We start from the raw sequence: 20,626 nt of genomic DNA, 5'->3' as shown, positions 1-20,626 counted from the left end.
AAGAAATTAAAGAATTGGAACACAAACAGACTTTAGGGGGAGTGGGTTTCACAGGTCTGGAAATTGGTAGCTGGCAAGAGACTTGCGCATCTCGAGAATGTGGAAAGCGGGGACAGGTTTTTAGGTGATCCGATTTTAGCAAAAAAATACGCCGAGGGCGGTAGACCCAGTCGTACACTCACTTGGGCGATCTGCAAGGATAGGGACTAGGGAGGGATAGTGGAAGTTTCTGACCCTAACGGAAACCTGGTATGTGATTCCAACGACATTAATAAGATATTTCAAGACTTAGTTTACTATACTCGACACAATTAATGGTCTCCCCCCTCCCCCCCGCCCCCAAATAAATTATCATACCTAGACCGGGTTGCCCTGGGCTGGCTGGACCCAGTCTGTGGACCTGCGCAAATCGCTCCTCTCCCCACCCCCCAGCACCCCTGTCGAAGAGATTTGTAAGGTTATTCGGACTCTCCCTAGCAGAAAGGCCCCTGGCCATGATGGTATTTCTACCGAAATACCATCCTGGCCCACACCTTTTGCCGCATGTATGAATTCTCCATATCTGCAGGCCTTCTCCCTGAATCCACCAGGACGGCAGTAGTCAAGCCTTTGCATAAAACTAATAAGTATCTGCGTAGTTGTGCGCCCTATAGGCCCCCTTCCACTTATCCATAGAGATAATAAAATCCTAGCGAAACTACTGGCAGATCGACTCCTCCTTCACATGGAAGCCCTAGCTCTTCCTGACCAGGCTGGTTTTATCCCGCACAGGTCTACACAAAACAACCTGAGGCAGCTTTTCTCCCTGATGCTTAACATTGACGACGTTCCTATCGTAGTAGTGACCCTCGATGCCGAAAAGGCCTTGGACTCTGTCGAATGGCCTTTTCTATTTGAAATAGTACGTAGATCCGGCCTAGGCCTCCAGTATATTCAGTGGATCCGACTGTTGCATATGGCCCCTCGAGCAGTGATATTGACAAATCAACTATCCTCTGATGGCATTTTCCCCAGTAGGGGTACGAGACAGGGCTGCCCCTTCTCTCCTATCCTTTTTGTGTTAATAGTTGAACCCCTTGCAAGCGCCTTAAGGGAATTCCACTCAGGTGAAGGGGTATCGGGGGGGGTTCACATGTCTCTACCATCTCACTCTAAGCAGACGACATGCTATTGTACGTTAAAAAAAAAAAAAAAGATTTAAAAAGCGAGAAAAGTCTACAACCATTGGTACAGGAAATAGTATTTTTGGGGGATTCTCTGGATTGCGCATCAACTGCTCTAAATCCAAAAGAAACTACCCCTAACATCGATGGTACTTCATGCAGATCTTGGCTCGGACTTTTCTTGGTGTCCCGGGGGAATACGGTACCTGGGTATAATAGTTTCCACTTCCCCAACTAAAATTTTCTAAGAAAAGTATCTTGCGGCCCTCGAGCAGCAAGAGCGTAAGGTGGGTATATGGATCCACCTCGGTCTATCTCGGGCCGCACGGCTCACCTTGGCCAAGATGGTTGTGGTGCCGAAGATGCTTTACATCTTTAACAATGTTCCACTGATCCTGCCTTCTTGGTACTGGAAGCATCCCCGGTCATTGTTGTCCAGGTTGGTAAGGGCGGGGGGGGGGGGGGGTCAGCGGCAGGTCACGCTAGATACCCTGGCACTGTCATGTGCAGTTGGTCTGGACTACCCAGACCTATATGTATATTTTCTCACTTCTCGCTTCTCAGATCCAGTATGCCATCTGATAGTGCCATCCTACTGAGGACCTCACGCACATCAAAATCGAAAGAGCTACAACCCAATCGGACGACCTGACGTATTCCCAGGGGAAAGATGCAGCCTATCGACGTAACACGCTGGGTGTGGGATCTGGCAAATTCGGGAGCTGGTACGGGAGGTAGTTTATTACCTGGATGAGATCCTTCTTGGAGGATCGCCGGCCACAGGTGCACTGGGGAGATAGTGCATCAGAGTCTCAAACCATAACATGTGGTGTGCCCCAGGGCGCATGCCTCTCCTGTTTAACCTTTACATTTTTCCCCTCCTGTAATGAGTCATTCCTATTGCAGATCTTTTTCTGTAATTACGCTGATGATTTTCAGCTGGTTCTCGACATCACAGGTGATCATGATGCGGACCAACGCATGCTGGACATGGTGTATCAAATAATAAAACAGTGAATGTCCACGAATTGGCTCTGCCTAAATGCTACAAAGACTGAGCTCATCCTTTTTGGCCCGGCAGGTGCAAATTAAGCTGGGCCAGGAGTACTCCGGCTTTATGATAGATGGTAGCCATATTAATGTTGTGCAGAAAGTAAAGCCGATGGGCACATATATGGAACACAGCTTAGATTCTGAAGCCTATGTTGCAGCCAACACTAATAGTACCAACTATCACCTCAAAGTGTTTAGGCAGGTCGCACCATTGGTTTCAGTTGAAAATCGTACCAAACTAGTTAGAGCTATCATTCTGCCACGAGTGGTTCACTGTAATGCACTCCTAGGTGGTGCAAATAAAGCAGACGTACAAGAATTACAAAAAATTCAGAATAAAGCATTTTGCATAATCTTTCAGATGAAGCGTTCAGAACCCACATCTGCAGCCATAAAAAACTACATTGGCTCCCTGTGGAAGCCAGAATTCAGTTCAAACTGCTAACCATATGCCATAAATGTATCTTTGGCAATGCACCCGCCTATCTGAAGGACGTTGTTGGCATCTACCAGCCTAAAAGAAATCTAAGGCCAGCTGAAGACTCGTTACTGGTACTGCACCGGGTAAAACTAGCTTGTGGATTTGGACACGCTTTTCACACCCAAGGAGCCAAGGCATGGAATGCCTTGCCTGTATCACTGCGTAAGACGGAGAACCTTCTCGCCTTTCGGAAACAATTGAAAGCACATCTTTTCAATTAGCATGAATTCTGCAGGTAGCTTTTTTTGTGACTATCAGTCTCTCGGTGCCTGGATGCCTACGGGCTTTGGCGCGGTATAAGCACAATAACAATATCATTCTGACTTTCCCCTGTACTGTTCTTGGAATCCTTCTCACTCAGGTAGGGATTTTTAAAACGCAATTCGAGAAATTGGGAGTCCATTCCATGGATGATATAGTACAGGAAGGCAAGTTTATTAAGTGGGACACCCTTAAGAGCAGAGGCCCCTGGAACGAGGTTTCCAATATACTATATTTTAGGCTACGGCAAACTCTTTGTGGGACGAGTTTCCACAGGCTCCACTTCACATCCCTTTTGGCCCAGTTTGTGATGACCAACCCCCCCCTAAATTTAATTGCGTGGCCTCGGCGCTATACAAACGTATTAATCTTTGTCCAGCCCCACAGTGTCATTTAGGGCAAGGTGGGATAGAGTATTGGAAACCCCTCCATCAGAGATCCAATGGCAGGTTATTTGCAGGATGACCCAGAAGATATCTTGGAATTCCAGGTTCCGCCTGATAGTTTACATTTTTACATTAGTCTTATCATTCGACTGCATAAGTACTACCCTGAGAGAGAGGCTACCTTTCCACAGTGTAATTTTGTATCTGCGTGATCTGCCTGCGGCTGCACTTCCCGCAACGGAAATGTTTGCATGGGAAATGCACAAACACAAAATGTTTGTACCTTTCCCATGCAAACATGCAGGCGTTTCCCCTGCAACCCCCACTCACTATATATACTGTGTAGTGTAGTGAGCGGGATGTTGCGGGGGTAACCCCCGCAGTCCCAGTTTTTAAAAAAAATATTTGTTTCATGTTATGTTGGGAGAGCTCGGGGGTGTCCCCCGCTCACTGTAGTGTTGCGGTGACAACCCCCGCAGCCTTTTTAAAACATTTTTCATACTGACCCCACCAAAACACCTAAACACATACCACGAAACATTTGAACTTTTGGTAGTTGGAACTTTTCGTGGTGTACGTTTTTAAGTCTTTTGGTGGGGTCGGTAATTTTTATTCGGACATTTCGTCTTATTCCATAATTTTGACCCAGCTGATTACATGCATATGGTTTGGAACTGTTGGTATATACAGTCCTTTTCGGAGGGTGTGTACAAAACCATGGGCAAAATGGTCCCAGATCGTCCCCGTTATTCACTGGTGGCTTGGTTACTTGCATTCTTTTTTGTTCCGACTAAAATAGAATGGAAACTCTTGGCCACGGCCTCTGTAGTTGCCAGGGCTTTGAGCAAAAACCTGGAAATGGACAAGACCACTTTCAGTGAAAGAGTAGATCCACATGTTGAAAGTCAGAAAATGCCGGGAATCATCGCATCAGTCTTCCCTCCCTCCCTCGCGAAGCTAGACCATTCGATTACTCGGCCTCATTTCGGACATATATCCTTAAGGATGACTATCTTACCTTACCGTACCCAGTCAATTGTACCCTGGCATGACTGGATAATTGCGAGGTAAAGCGTAGTTCTGGTAATGTTGAAATGTAAAAGAACTCCTCCGGAGAGATCCCCTCCCAGTGACATTTATTGTTAATGATACCCTACTAGCACAACCATACATGACCTACTTCTCTCGTTCTGTATTCTGTTTGAATTTGGATAACCTTCACGTATGTATCAGTATCTTGTGGTTTTTGGTGTGGGATAGGGAGGCGGGATTGGGAACAGTAAATGCTGTTATTGTTAATTCAATGTTGTGGAAAACTTGAATAAAAAAGAGATTTAAAAATAAGATCATGGTCTTTTGCATGAAGGGCAGGAGAATGAAAGGGCTATCATGGATTATGAAGGGAGTAACTGTGGATGTTTGTTTAAATACCTGGGCATTCATCTAGATGCTGAGCTATGGGGGATTTGCCACCTGGAACACACTAAAGTGAAAACTGCAATTGCTACTGTGTCAATAAGTTTGCTCACAAATAAGGGAGATGGGTATTCCCTAAAGACTCTCCTGCAACTGCATCAGTCTAAAATTGTGTCACCATACTCTTTGGGGTTGAGATTTGGGCACTCACATGGAGGGTATTGCAAGACTAGAAGGCAAAGTGTTCAGGTAATTATTCAAACTGCCAGCATGCAGCATGTGTGCCCATTGAAATGCTCTATTTGGAGTTTTAACGTAACATCTGTATGTAATGTTGCAATTGCGTTGTTTGTCACTGCTCTGGAAAGTTTGCAGTGCACCACACGACGCCTTGCCGGGTCTCTTGCAAAAGGTAATTCAATCTAGAGCTAGGCTCATGCCAAATAGCAACATTGTGAACATTCAGGCTGCTGGTAACATCTGGCTGGAGATGGAACCTGATCATCCACTGAGCTGGCCAATTGAAAAATTCAAGAAACGCATGAAGTTGGTTCTATGTGTAAATGCCCATGAGCAACAAATAACTAATCTGGCAACTAAAACTCAATCTTCGTGCTTTCTTGAATATTTCATAACAAGATCTAGTTTACCTGGGTACATTGCAATGCTGTGGTTTGGGACTATCTCAAAATCAAGCTCAATTGTGCAAAGATAAATGTATTGGAAATGTTTGGTTAGTACACATAGCCGACCAAATTGCTGTTAAAAGAAAAACATGGACATTAGGATATTGGCGAGGTGTAACAATTCATTTAACACTTTTATTGAATGTGTCTTTTGTTTCTATTTTAGATCTGCAGGAACAAACATCTATCCGCAGTGATATAAATCTGGAATTTAATACGAGATAAAGAAAATATCTACTGGTGTATATATTGATTAAAATGTTTTTTCTTGATTGGGCCTTCTGAACAAAATAGTGATATTTGCATGTAAGTGATTTTGTTTCTTTTTAGAATAATCCACTAAATCAATCCGAAAATGGCAAATTGCATTGATAATAGTTTGGCAAAGTGCATGAGAAAATATTGACCAGTGACATTATTTTTCAAGAACTGTCTTAGTATGTCGTAGTATAAACCTAGATAGATACTTTATTAAAGTAACTTGATGGTGCAGTGGAGGAGATGGCATTTACTAAAAATCAGACTATTGGCTTGAAAATAAATGATCTTGTTAAGACCAAGTGCTAAACTATGTTGCTTCGTGATGTTCCAGTATGCTTATGTTAAGTCTTGTCTTGTGTTAGCTTTTTTGGTTCCCATTGGTTCCTGGGTTCGTAGAAGGGGGAGAAGTGGAAAGTGCGGAACGGAGGAGAGATCAGAATAAATAAGTGCAATAAATAAATAAATGCAGGCAGTGAAAAGTGGTAGTGCAGCCAGCGAGTGTCAAGTGCAGGGTTAGTCGGATAGGTATATCTGATAAGTACAGAAGAAAAATGAGGGACTGTATGGGTACAGATACAGATCCCAGTGCAAGGGGTGGCTCAGAGGCAGTGCAGCGGGGAGGCAGGGTGAGCAGGTACCTGGGCCCGAAGGACAGAGGGTGGCCAGGTGTACAGTGCAAAGAGAGAAAACAGATCAGCACAGGGAGAAGAGTGGCAAGAGAAGAGGGGCAAAGGCAGAAGCAAAGGGGAACGGCTTGAGTTGCTTCCGGAACCAGAGATGGTTCTAAAGTTTCAAAGGAGGCTCCAGCCGAAGACAGATCTGCCCCTAGCTAGTTTCTTTAAAAAACAACTGACGCTAAGGGAGTGGAGGAGAAAAGGGATCGAGAGGGGAGGTAGTTACGGAGGGATAGTTAAAGGTATTTTGGACCGAGGCACCAGAAAGCCTTGTGGACAATGCAGAGGGTTTTAAATTTAATCCTTGCATCCACTGGGAGCCAATGAAGGGATTTCAGAGCTGGAAAGATGCGATCCCAGGGCTTGAGGCCAAGGACAAGTCTCAGTCCTGTGCTGGATTAGTTGGAAAGGGCGGAGAGTGGAGGCAGTTAGATTTAGAAAGAGGCTGTTGCAGTAGTCCAACCTAGAGAGAACTAGAGCTTGGGAGACGGTGAGCTTCTGAGGAAAGGCAGAGTACCTCTCAGGAGGTGCAGTACGAAGTGTGACTTTTTAGAGGCGTCAGAGATGTGTGCAGTAGTAGGAGGGGGGCCAAGGGGAAGTAGTCTCTGAAGGCTGAATTATTTATTTTCCGCAGTCCTTTCTTCATGAGCGAGGTATGTATCGGAGGGAAGTAGGCAGAGCCACGAACCTCTTAAATTCTTCTGCAGTTTTCTTTGGTGGAGAAGTTGCATTGAATATTTAATCTCCATCGGGGACCTCTGGAGCACTTGTTTCAGCCTTCTGCATTGCTGGAAGGGTTGCCCCCAAGGGAGGGGCACAGATTTGCTTCACCTCTCCCCGGGGCCGTATTAGATTATTTTGTTGCTGAATGTGATGACCATGGTATTCCACATAGATTTGTATGCTTGATAGTGTGGGGAAAGTGTCTTCCAATACTCTTCACAGATTGCTTTATTAGCAGATGCTGGCCTTCCTGGATTGCCATTTGGATCTGTCAAGCAGTGAGTGACTGGTGAGTGTTCTTGTGGTTTACATTGTAGTACACGATCAGGACAGGATTGTATCTTTTAGCTGTCCCGCCCATGCATATATCAGTTCAATTACTGAATTGCAGAAGCTCCCTTTCCTAGTCCACTGTGAAACGCTTGAAGATCCTGTCTCGGTTTCTGAGTTATTGTATCTTGTTGTGGAAAGCTCTATTAATGGGTCATGTGTTCTGCTTCTCTTGTGGGACCCATTGTAACAGTGTTTGTATTCATTCTTTTGACTTGTTGTAAGCCATAACTGGGATTGTTTATATGCCCACATCCTTCCGCTATCTTTTTATTTAGTCATCTTATTTTTGAGAGGGTTACTCCTAGCGACCTCAATATTTCTGGCGTTGGGCGGGTGTTGGGCGGGATTCTCTGAACCTAGTGTTAACAGGATCTTTCCTCCTCGGTTTCTAAATAGTGTTGATCCATGCTTCAGTGCTCTGACTTGTTTGTGTCCCGTGGGTTTATTTTTACAGATGACTTTGTGAGGGCGCCTTCGAGTCTACTTTACACAATCAATTTTTTGGAACTGTTGAGAGCCCCTTTTTTGTTTTTTTTCTTGATGTTGCAGTTCTCTAGGAACTGTTTTTTTAAAAAAAAAAAAATTACTAGTAAAATGTGTGCACAGCAAATTCACAGGATCCCTGCCCGCCAACCAATTTCTACTCCTCTTTGTTTCTACATCATGGGATTTTCAGGGACTTCTGTACACACTGAACATCTCTGCCCGTGTGCTGGATCTCAGAACAATTACTCGAGCAATCTCTTTCATAACATTATTTTCATTTATAAAAATAATTACGTTTTGCTCATGAATGCTGCTTTTTCATAATTTTGCTCGAAGGCAGTCGACCCCACAGTACAATCCTTTGTTTGGAGCTTCACAAGCAGGGAAAAAACACATAAAATAGTGGGCAAGCATTACTCATCGACACTCTCCTTGGAAACAAGACGACGCGGAGCAACACGGGTTCGATCCCCTGGTCTGTGCTTAAAAACCTCTGGGTACTAAGCACGTTATAAATACCATTTATAATTACTCGTAAGGAGGAAAAAATAATGCTGCAACTTTAAGGCAGCAGAGGGCTGCAGCCTTCGATCATGCCTATATTGACCGTTTAACTAATGTCTCTTTTCAGACCCTGTAAGGGGGGGGGAATATGGGAACGCTTTCTCAATTGCAAGATTCAGGCAAAGATTTGCTTCCTGTCCGTTCCACCCGTTAGTGTTTTTTGGTGGAGGCAAGGTTTTTAACGTGTCTTTTTTCCCCCCTTCACACTCCCTTGTCTAAACATTTCTCTTTGACAAATGCTGCCTCCTTTTGTGGCAAAAAGTCTAAAGATGGCAATGGCACATGCTTGGTGGTTTTCCTGACAGCTATACAGTTATACCCCATTTTCCAAAGAAAAGTCACACGAAAGGTTTTAATATAGTCAAGGAACTTAGATGAGAGCGCAGCTGGGAAAGACTCCTCCACGTTCTTTCAGGTGGGAGTCTACACAGCCTAAAAAGCCATTATTAGCGCTTTCTATGCCCTTGGGCTCAGCGTCCCAACTCTGACACCCTTGTGCACCCCTCTGAGTGATGCTGCCTACACTAAACGGCATCTAGGGACACCACATAAAAGGGCACACGGCAGACCGTTCACCGTTGGCAGACCCTCGACATTGAGCTCATAACAGGAGTGTTTTCAGCAATCTACATTTCCCTAGGTCCTTGACATTGAAAACTACCTTGATATTAACAGCCAAATAAAATTCCTTTCCAGGACCTCTGAACCCTGCGCCAGCCCCAAGAAACCTACATTCGAGGCTTGTCCAGCCTCATGATTGGCTACCACAATAACCAATATGACTGGCCTACAACTCCTATGTGGACTCTGCCTTTGGACACTGACTCTTTCTCGGATATGGTTCAACTAATTGCCAGGCTCCCCAGACACCATTTCTGCGCACACCTTTTTGAGTGACCCGTTAAGAGGTCCAATAAAGGACAGTTTTGAAAATTACCTTTCTGGCTTGTACCCCGAGACCCCCCTCTTCTATTACCTTGAAATTGCTGCTGCCAAAGACCCCGTTAAGCCTTTGGCTCTTCTCTTTATGGGATTACTTAATGCTTTGATGGAAATCTTTTTGGCTCTCTCACTAATAGTTTACTGTATATATGAGACAAGAAGTACAGGGCATCTGATTCAGATCCACACTTCCTATGCAGAAACACTGCCAGATGAATCGTCTCGGCAATAGGGAAGAGATGTTCATCTGTTTTATTTGATCAGGATAAAGTGCTTTTTTTTCTAAATTAAATTGACTTGAATTTCTCCCTCAGACATGGTATCAAGCTATTTTACCGAGGTCTTGTAGAGAGCCCCATGTTAAATGGTCGGTAAAAGAGCTATTTTCTCAGTTGTTTTTTAGAGAAGACACATGTGAGGCAGGTATTTTCCTGATGGAGATCACTCTAAAATGCAATGGAATATCATCTGATGCGTTTGTTCTGATTAACTGATGAACAGGAAACACTTGAGTGTGAAGAATTTCCTAAAGCAAAGGGATCAATAACCCAGGATTGGACACGTAAGGTTTTTGTATATTTTTAGAGGAATCCATGTTTAGTTTGTTCCTGTAACCTATTCTGTGGAGTTACTGCTTGTGTACACCCAGTTTCTTGTAGTCTGTCAGATTTAGATCATAGCTGTAACCACTTCCTAAGTGCAAGTAAGCTTCTGGTGTGGACCAAACCATGATATTGGCATTCAATAGTTTGGTTTCATGTACGTTGGGCCCATTCTCCATATTCACATCACACATCTTCTCAGTCTTCTACTTTCAGCGCTGTGTAGTGAGAGTATGGGAATGGACTCCATGGGAAAGGTATAGTTCACTACAGCAACAGCCATTTGAGCTACAATCTGTTGATAATTTTTGGATTTATGGCATCGGTTCAAAGTATGGTGGAGTTCTTCCCAGCAGACTAGCAGGACTTCCTGGAGATTGTCCTGGGAGACAAGGCAGCAAATTCATTCATTCGCACAGGGATCCACATTTCAAGTTGCAAGCTTGAAATGTGGATCCCTGTGCTAATGAACGGATTTTCCACCTCATCTCCCATGACAATCTCCAGGAAGTCCTACTTGTCTGCTGGGAAGAACTCCACCATACTTTGAACCATTTCTTACACGCAAAGAGTCAGTTATTACAGCCAATAGCTAGTGGCGAGTGCACATTTTGCACCTTGCATTAGCACATTTAAAGATGTGGTGGGCCAGTGCCAAGAAGACTGCCATTGACGTACCTGAAGATGTTCTCTGGGAGCATTGTGGACTGGTTTAAAGGTTGTCGGTAGAAGGTCCTTTGCCCACCTTTTTAGAGGCATTGTTTGGAGCACACGCTGACAGTGGTGACCTGAACAAAAGATTCTAGAATCTGTGATTGGAGCCAAAAAGGATTTCTGACTTTTTTCCAGGTCTGAAAAAATATTTCTCAAAATTTGGCAACCTCTTTTCCACCTCAGCACTAAACTTTTTTTTAATTTTTTTTAAATGTTTTATTTTAAATGAACGCAGGACGGTAAATACACATATTACAAGCAACGCTTTTTCAGGCTTGTTGATCCCCAGTCCTCATTCCCCCCACCAGGCTTCCTCCCTCCCACCTCCCTCTGGCCTCTCCACCCCTCAGTTTTGGAGGCAGAGTTTTCCCTCCTGGGTTACCCAGTTTGCGCCTTAGCGTCTGTGTCTTCCTCAGGGTTCTCCTGGTGTTTCAGGATCCATCGGGCCCTGATCGGTTTATAGGTCCGGGCGGGGAAGCGCTGGTCGTATTCAAGCACTGGGCCCCAAATATTCTGGAAGCGATGGAGCGTTCCCGCCTGTGCTGCCGTCACCTTCTCCGCAATCAGGATGTCCCAGAGTTTAGATCACCATTGGGCTATGTGAGGGCCTTCTGGGGATTTCCAGGCCCGGGCCAACACCGTTTTCCCCGCCAGTAGGCAGTGTGTCGGTAGTTTTGATCTGGTCCCGGAGCGCGGGTAGATCGCGGGGATCGGGGCCCCCAGCAAAACTGGTTCAGGTTCCAGAGGAATCGCTGTTCCCGTGATTTGCGCGATGGTCTCCAGGCATGTCCTCCAGAACTGTCGAATCTTTGGGCAAGCCTACCACATATGGAAGAAGGAGCCTGGGTGGCCACATCCTCTCCAGCAGGCATGATCCACTTGTGGGTTCATGTGGTGAAATCGAAGGGGCGGGTAATACCACCGCAGCAGCACCTTGTACGCACATTCCCTATTGGTAATGCAGGTGGAAGAGGTGTATGTTCTGGTCCATATGTCCACCCAGGTTTGGTCCTCCACTGGATGACCTAGGTCCGCCTCCCACTGGGCCATGCAGCAGGTATTTGTGGACAGGAAGTCCCTTAAGAAGCGCCTATATAGGGTGGATACCCTGCCCCGGGTCGGAAAGGTCCCCCAGTGTAAGTTCCAAGGCGGTGGGTGGGCGTGTTGCTGCCTGCAGGGTTTGGGGGTGTGAGCACCAGTGGCGTAGCTGGATATAAGTGAATCTGTCCCTTTCCTGGAGTTAGAAATTCTCCTTACATTGGACGAAAGTGAGGGGTGTCCCTCCCATATAGAGCTGGTCTATAGTCTCCAGCCCGCCCTTTATCCAGTTCCGAAAACTGCGGGGGTCCGCTCCGGGTGAGAAGGATGGGTTATGGAAGACCGGGGAGCGTGGGCTCAGTCCTCTTGGCACTCCCTTTTGCTTTAGTGCCCAGTCCCAGGAGCTAGGGGTGTGTTTAGTTGATAGAAGAAGGTCTCCCCAGTGTGTTCTAAGGGGGGGGCGGGATGTGTGGCAGGAATCGCAAGGGTAGGGGCACTTGAGATTGTTCCAGCTCTACCCATCTAGGGCGGTTTGTTATATTTTGCCATGCCTGAACCTGTGCTAGTTGTGCTGACACACTATAGGCCCGCAAGTCCGGAACCCCCAGTCCTCCTACCTTGGAGCCCCCCAGCATCGTTTTGAGAGGGATTCTCGCTCTCTTACCTTTCCAGATGAATTTCAGCATTTTCCTTTGGATGTCCCTGAGGGTTGGTGTGGGAATCGCTACTGGGAGGGAGGCGCAGGCGTATAGGAACCTCGGAAGAAGGTTCATCTTGCATGCTGTGATGCGCCCCAGCAGTGAGATCTCTTGGGTCTCCCATCGTTTCAAGTTGCCTTCCAGTTCTTTCGGTAGCCGGGGGAAGTTGGCTTTGTATGTGTCTCTTGGGTTAGCCGGGATGTGGACCCCTAGGTAGGGGATGGCCTTCTTCACCCATGTCATCGGGCACATCGCAGTCAGTGGCTCCCGTTCTGCTGGGGTGAGGCCGATCCCCAAGGCCGAGGATTTGTCGAAGTTTATAGTGAAGCCTGAGACCTCACCATAGGTGGTAAGTTCTCGTATCGCATGTTTCAATGGTGAGTGGGCCTCTGAGATCGTGAGTAGGACATCGTCCGCATATAGGGCGATTTTGTGTTGCATGGGGCCGTTCTGTAGCCCTTTGATTTGGTCGTTTCCCCTAATCCTTTGGGCCAGAGGCTCCATGGTGAGTGCGAAGAGTAAGGGCGAGAGCGGGCAGCCCTGCCGGGTTTTTCATGATAGGGGGATCGGAGCTGAGCTATGTCCGTTGATTCTTAGGCTAGTACTTGGGCTATTATAGTTGGCTAGAACCATCGTCTGGAAAGTTGACCCGAAGCCGAAGGCCTCTAGGGTGTGTTTCATAAAGGTCCAATCTACCCGATCAAATGCCTTGGCTGCGTCCAGAGCCACTAAGACCAGCTTCTGGGAGTTCCGGGAGGCAAGGTCCACCAGGTTCAAGGTTCTCCGTATGTTGTCACCTGCTGACCGGTGAAGGATGAAGGCTGCTTGATCGGGGTGGATGATCTTCGGGATGACGCGATTCAGGCGGTTTGCCAGAATTTTTGAATATATATTTGCATCGATGTTTAAGAGTGCAATCGGTCTACAGGAGGTTAGACTCCTTGGGTCCTTTCCTGGTTTGGGCAGGAGGATGGTGGTCGATTCCTGCATCGACGGGGTGACTGATCCTGTTTCTCTGAAGGAGTTGAACAGGGTCACCAGGTGGGGGGGTCAGTTGTGGCCTGAATAGTTTATAGAACCTGGTCGAAAAGCCGTCTGGACCTGGGGCTCGTGTTTTAAGCGACTTAATGGCCTCCTCAAGCTCCTCCCCTGTAATGGGCTCCTCCAATTCGTCTCTCGTTGTATTGGCGAGACGAGGTACCGCTGCCCTCTGCAAATATTCCACCTGTTGCGGTAGTTTCCGACGGGTTGCCTTCATGATTTGGGTCAGGTAGTCTGTCGCGAGCTGTTGTTTTTTCGGGCTCCGAGTATCATGTGACCCCCTTGGAATCGCGCAGACCTGCAATCGTGTTGACGCGTCTCCGTTTGGCTAGTTTGGCCACCAGGAACCTGTTCGCCTTGTTGCCCTTCGCGTAATATGATTGTTTGGCTTTTGCCATGAGTAGAGCGGTTTGTTCCGCGTAGTGGGCTTCTAGCTTTTTCCTCGCTGTTCGTATAATCCGTTGCATTTTAGGGGACCAGCCTTTTTCCTTGTGGATTGCCTCAGCCTCTCTTAGCTCGTCCTCTAGAGCTATCCGGGTCTGGCGTCTGTTCCGATGGTAGGCCGCTCCTTGAGCAATTAGGGAACCCCTGATTACTGCCTTCATGGCATCCCAATTATTCGCTAGCGAAGTGTCCGAGGCTGGGTTTTCGTCAAAGAAGTTTCTTATTCCCGTTGCGTTCTTTTCTCTCGTAGCCATGTCATTGAGGATCGGATCGTATAGAGACCATTTACCTGGGTTATTGAGGTTGGGGTTCTGAACCCAGAGTTCCAGGATCACTGGAGCGTGGTCTGACATGGCTCTCGTGCCGATGGAAACCTCTTTGACTGAGGGGAAGGTTTGCGGGGAGAACAGGAACAGGTCGATCCTTGAGAAGGTGCGGCGGACTAACGAGTAGAAGGAGTAGTCTCTTTCGTCGGGGCGAAACACCCGTCATGAGTCTATTATCTGCAAGGACCTGAACAGCCGGAGGAGGCTAAGTGCTTGGGCGAAATCGCTTGGAGTCGCGGGGTGAGACCGGTCTTTAGTAGGGTCGGGAACCCCATTGAAGTACCCTCCGACAATAGTTTGGCCCTCCACAAAACTAGCGAGAGTCGTGCCCAAGAAGTCATAGAAGTGTGATTGTCCAGTGTTAGGGGCATACACCGAGATGAGGGTGTATAGGTCTCCCATCAGGAGACTGCTGTGTATCGGCCTCCCGGGCATCTTTTCGTTTCCAGGATTTGCGGTTCAAGTCTTTCCTAAAGAGAATCGCCGTGCCTCCCTTTTTGCTTGTGCCGGAGGTAAAAAATTGAAGCGTGAATAGCCGAGAGCGAAGCCGGATCACGTCCACCGGCAGCTGCCATGTTTGTCGTGAGATCTCGTGATACCATCCTGCACTTGAGGTTTTAACGCGGAGCCCCAACGGGGAGGGCGCAACTTTAACGGGCGGGTAGGCCGACATTGTAAGTACGGGCGTATCCTTGACCAACGGGGCCGATTGTCCGATCGCGTATCGAGTACTGTGGGTTTCCAAGGAACGAAAGTTGGAAAGTATCCTTGGAGTGGGTATGAACCGTGGGTATGGTCCGCCGTCTCCGCCTTCAGGGCACATCAGTCTAAGCGTTATGTGGCGGATCCGAGTTTAGGTCAGGTCAGAAGAGACCAGGGAAAGATGCTGTTGGAACCTAGGGGCGCGGGAGCGCCATTGTTAATCTTTTTCTGTTGCTCCGCTGGGTTGATTACCATGGCGAACGTTTAGGTTCTGGGGAGGGAAGCGGCCCAGAGTCCTCAGGTCTCTCCGGGTTTGGCGAAGGAAGTTCCTGGGGCGAGATTGGATGCATGATCCTCTCTGCATCCTCCAAGTGACTGATCCGGCGTAGGGTGCCTTTATATGTGAATTGTAGAGCCGTTGGAAACAGCCATCTATAGCGGACTTGCTGCTCCTGGAGGAACAATGCCAGGGGTCGGAGCGCTCTTCTTTTCTGAAGGGTGAGTGGTGAGAGGTCCTGATAAATTTGAAGTGGCGTGCTCTGAAAAGTAATTTCCTCCCCTTGGCGGCTAATCGCTGAAATCGCCTCCTTGGTTGTGAAAAAGTGGACCCTAGTAATGACATCTGGGGGGGGGGGGGGTCCGAGTCTGCCCCTCGGCGCGGGTGGAGTCTTTGGGTCCGGTCTAGCAAGAGCTGAGATTTATCCAGGTCCGGGAGGAGGGCCTCGAAGAAGTGTCCCACGTAGTCCGCTAGCTTGTTGTCGGGGACGGAGGTTGGGACCCCCCGAATGCGAAGATTGTTGCGGCGTGCCCTATTTTCAAGGTCCTCATGTTTAAACTCCAGGATCTCGCATTTGTGATGCAGGGTGTCAATGGCTCTTTGCTTTTCCCCTAGAGTGGTAGTGTGATCCCGAGAGTGGTCTTCGATTTCTCCGGGCCTCTGTTCGACCTCCGTAACCCTTTGGTCTGTCTGTTCGACTTTGGTGGTGAGTTCTGAGAGGCATGAGCGAAACTCCGACTTGATGTCCGCCATGAAGGCTATCGGGTTCCCTTTGGTAGCGAGGGCTCCCCCGTCGTCCTGCGGTTTCTGTGGCGGAAGTTTGGGGGGCTCTTGCTTCTTGCTTTTATCTAATGCAGTAAGCATGGTGGAGATATCTGCGCCCTTGCTAATATTCGTTTGCCTGGACATGATGATCGTCTTGGGCGGACTTAGCTGGAAGAGTTGCGGCGCCAGCCGCCCAGGAGATTTCGAGCGTAGGAGTGCGAGTGAGAAGCCGGTGGAGTAGCCGTGATCCCGCAGTAGTCTAGGTCGCTAGCTGGATGAGTGGGCCGGGGCGCCCCAGGAAGTACTAGTGCATGGAGGATCTCAGTGGGACCGGACGGCCCATCGGTGCGTGGAGAGAGTGGATCTGTCGCTGCGGTATGGCCCGCGAGGTCGAGGCTTTTCTGGGTAGCAGGGATTATCCCGTGGCCTCCGTATTTTCCCTCTGTGCGCGTGTGATTCCGTAGCGCCGCCGGTTGGTGCTGAGCGGGGGGCCGGAATCTAGCTCCAGAGCGGGGGAGATCTAGGCCCCGGGCCCCGCCAGGCAGCGATGAAGGAGAAGACTCCACGTTGCAGCCCCCGAGGAAGCTCTCACGTGCCCTCCGGGCAACCCTGATATGATCCGGCTGGTTCCGTGTTGGCGGGACTGTCCGCTCCTCTTCTTCGGTGCCCCAGAACCCCGTCACCACCAGGTTCGTAATACATTGCTGAGTTCCGGCGAGGCTGCCATCTTGGTTTCTTCGGATGGTGACGGGGGAGAGATTCGGCCGCTAAGTTCTAGGACAACGCTCCTGCGTTCGGAGGTCATCGTAGGCCAGGTTGTGTTTTATTGGTTCCGATCGCCTTAGATGGCATTGGCGACTCGGATGCTCAATCAGAACCGCTTGAATTTGACGGCGGTGGCGGACATCCCACGGGCGGCCTCAAGGGAGCGACCACATCGATGGCGCTCCAAGCCACGCCCCCAGCACTAAACTTTTAAAGGCTTGCACAAATCTCCGTACCCCCAGAGCATTCAAAGCAAAATTAAAACGGCAAACATCTGCAACAGCTGTAACACCTCCTTGTACACAAACGTATCTGGTACTTACTATACAGAATAGTTTTCCCTTCAGCGTATAACATCTCCTAACTTCATCGCTCATACACTGCAATCTCCTATGAACCTTTACCCTTGCTAGGTCAGGAGTTAAACACACTCTTTCATAAAGAAACAATTGAAAAAGTGCCAATGATACAACTGTGAAAACACATCTCTTCCATTTTCTAGCTGAGAAGAAAGGCACAGGAAATCCTGGACCAGCACATTTGAAACAAGTTTGTGCTGAAAGAGTCGTTGTGGTTGTTGTCTCAATCTGTTTGTCCCCCACTTTTTCGAAAGTCACTGGACGTGTTCTGAAGACCTGCAATGCATACTTCCATATCCAAGTGGCTTTAAAGCGATACCCGTTCCTGGGGCTCACTTTACAAAATATGATATGTAAACTACTGTGTGATGACTACCTGTTGCCCTAGATTAGGCCACTAGCTATGACATCAGTGGAACTGCTTGTTGTCCTTAGAACGGAAGGTGTGCGACCTGTGGCCATGTATCATTAGTAGAGTGTGTGGAGTGTTGGGAGCAAGAGATTCCAATGGTGGCAGTTATAGATCCTGGGTGGTCGGTACTGGTAGTCTTGTTGGGTGCTGCTCTTATTTTTTTTTTTTTATTAGCACTCTGGTTTACGCAAATGAAAACCTTTGGCTATTGCATTTTGAATAAAACACAGAATTGGCAACAAATCGGAAAAAAGAAAAGGAAAAGGGCAGACGAGGTCAAAGACTAATCATGTTTTCAGACTCCCCACTGGGAGCTATGTCCTTGCAGTAGCTTGTCTGTATTTACGCCGCAGTCTATAATTTCAAATATTGTCAGTATAAATTTTGCTACTGCTAGGTTTGCGGACAGTTTTTCACCTCCCAGGAGACTTCTCCACTATGTGTCAACTTCTCTGATCTGGTGGTTTTCCCATAATTTTCCTAAGTAGCTGGCTCTTTCGTTCCTGAGCATAGGCATTGAAGTAGTAAGTGTTCAAAGTTTCAGCGGTCTTGGGGTCTTGACAGACCCTACAGTGCGTTGGTTCACCCTTGAGTCTCACTCTGTAATGATTGTCTTTGCTAGGCCTAAGGTTAAAACGAAATCTCAAGAAGGCAGTTCTGAGAAACCAGTTCGGAAAAATTGAGAGGAACCTTGGCAATCTGTTTAGTTTTCGCAACTTCAACCAGAAGTCTTCATAACCTCTGCATTTGTGTAGAGCGTCTTGGTTACGAATCCAGTCATGTTCGAACATCTTTTTTTTTCACTCGATCTGGGTTTGTGACTAACAATTCTTCCGATTAGTTTAGATTTTAGAGTGTTGCCCTGCAGATAGACGCCCATTCGATGAGTTTTGGTTCATTTAGGTCATCTGTGGCTTTTTTGAGGATCTTGAACCCCCAGTAGGATGTGCTTCTCGACATTTTCTAAATGTGATCGTTTTCCACTCCGCGATTGTTAGCAGCGAAGTTGGCGCCAGTTCTCTGCGAATTATCTAGATCGGATGTGATATCGGTAGATGGAGCGTTGTCCTCCAAAATATGCCCTCTAATGATGGCCATATTTTGGTAGGTAAGGAGTGAGGTTTCTGCCCCATAAATCAGGATGGGGACTACTCTTGCTCTATAAAAAGCCACCGACAGTTTCAACAAAAATCTACAGAATTGTTTTGTCAGTATTTTAGCTTGACTTGCCAGATATTTTACCTTGCTTTTTAAGATTTAGATTCTTTGTACTTCGTTGTTATCATTGTTGACACATACCCCTAAGTAGATCAGTGCAGGGGCTTCTGTAATTTTCTTGTCATTTAAGGTCCATCCTTTATATTTGTTCCCGTTTCCCCTTCTTGAGTTATCAAATGTTAATACTTGGGATTGTCATGTTGTTGGTGTCGACATTGCTCTGTAGTGCAGTTAGTTGATGTGGAAGGCCTATCAGCGTTTGATCTATCAGAACTATGTCGTCTGCATAGATTAATCTTCCTACCGGCGATCCCGCTATTTTTGGGGAGAATATTATTGTTTGCTGGAATGTGTCTTCAATGTCCGAGGTAAACAAATTGTATAATTCAGGTGCCAGAGGGCATCTCCGTTTTAATCCTACATTGGTAGGTATTCTTCCTGACAGCAAGCCCTTCTTGTTTAAACGTATTTTAATTGAGGTGTTCCCGTGTAGATCTCTGATGTTATCCAGCAGGATATCTGGACGGTCCCAATTCATTTTTTCCCAAAGGGCTGGTTTTTTACTGTGTGACTGTGTCGAAAGCCTTTGATAAGTCTATGAAGGCTAGGTAGAACTTTGTTCCTTTATTCTTTGTTTTAGCTTTTAGTAAATTCAAGAATATGTTCAGGGAGGTTCCCCTCCCTTTTACAAAACCAGATTGCCATAGGTCCCTGTGGACTGTTCTTTCTGCCCATTTGACTAATGCCTTTAACAGTATGGAGGCGAAGATCTTCCCTGCCACATTCAATAGGGCAATTGGTGTGTAATTCTCTGGGTTGGACCTGAGGCCTTTCTTGAAGATTGGAACAATCACACTTTGCTTCTAAGTTAACGGACCCTTGCCAGATATTAGCACATATATGAACAAATGATCTAAAAATATAGCCCATTCTTCCGGGTTGGTTTTTAGTGCTTCGTTGGTCCGACCATCCGGGCCGGAAGCCCTTGAATTCTTACGTTTTTTAATTATCGATTCTAGCTCAGCTATGTCGATATTCAAGAGGTCCTGGTCTTGAATTCTTACACTGTGACTGCTGGATTCAGTGTAGCACGGGTCTTGTAGGTCTTTGTAGTACGTGCACCATTTTGATTCCCGGATAGGATTGAGTGTTGGGGCTTCTTGAGGGGTGTCCTTTTCGTTTAGCAAGGCCCAAGTTTCCATCAAGTTCCTTTTACAAATCGTTGATAACATCTGCTGAGAATCGTGGTTCAACATTGTTTTTTTGTGAATCGTAAGCCAGTTGCGGTATGTTTGCTTGGCTTTGTGGATCTCAGTTGCAGTGTTCGTTAGTTTGTTTTTGCTCAACAATCTGATCTTTCTCCTTAACGTTCTCCTCTTTGTGACAGTTTACCTGTCGTATACATGTCGTTTTTTGAAGCTCCAGGAATGCTAGTACATTGGAATATTTTCAGTAAAGGCACATCATTTATGGTCCGCAAAGGCATTTGAAGATTCAACGTAGTAATCGTTGTCAGGTTCCCAATCAAGGTGGGAATCTTGCCTGGTTGAATTTATAGCCTGTTGCGACCTGGGTTGATAGCTAAGTCGTGACCATAGAATTGATGTTTAATTCTTTCGTTCACGTTAAGACATGTTAATTTGATTGGGTTGTGGTCAGTCAGTTTCGTGGACCTTACATCAAGTTTATTGATAAAGCTAGACATATTCGATGACAGTGACATAGTCCAATATCGCCTTTGAATTATTACTTTGCCAGGTTGGCTTGGCTGGGATGTCACCATGGATTGCCCCATTTAGAATTGTACATTAGAGGGGATTGTGTCCTCCGACGTAT

General features: G+C 46.9%; 1 protein-coding gene across 5 annotated transcripts in view; it reads left to right on the top strand.

Annotated features, from left to right (window-relative positions):
- CYRIB (CYFIP related Rac1 interactor B) overlaps positions 1–20,626 on the top strand; it is an 819,696-nt gene that overhangs the window by 357,956 nt on the left and 441,114 nt on the right. For all 5 annotated transcript variants that reach the window (XM_069621628.1, XM_069621627.1, XM_069621629.1 and 2 more), the window contains one exon: positions 5,613–5,752. The gene's annotated coding sequence lies outside the window, so the exon portion shown is untranslated. The remainder of the gene's footprint in view (positions 1–5,612; positions 5,753–20,626) is intronic.

The sequence above is a fragment of the Ambystoma mexicanum genome, chromosome 5q, assembly GCF_040938575.1.
Source record: "Ambystoma mexicanum isolate Mex_15411 chromosome 5q, UKY_AmexF1_1, whole genome shotgun sequence".
NCBI classification, from domain to species: domain Eukaryota; kingdom Metazoa; phylum Chordata; class Amphibia; order Caudata; family Ambystomatidae; genus Ambystoma; species Ambystoma mexicanum.
Note: the sequence above shows the minus strand (reverse complement) of the source record. Positions and strands in the feature narration are given on the sequence as shown.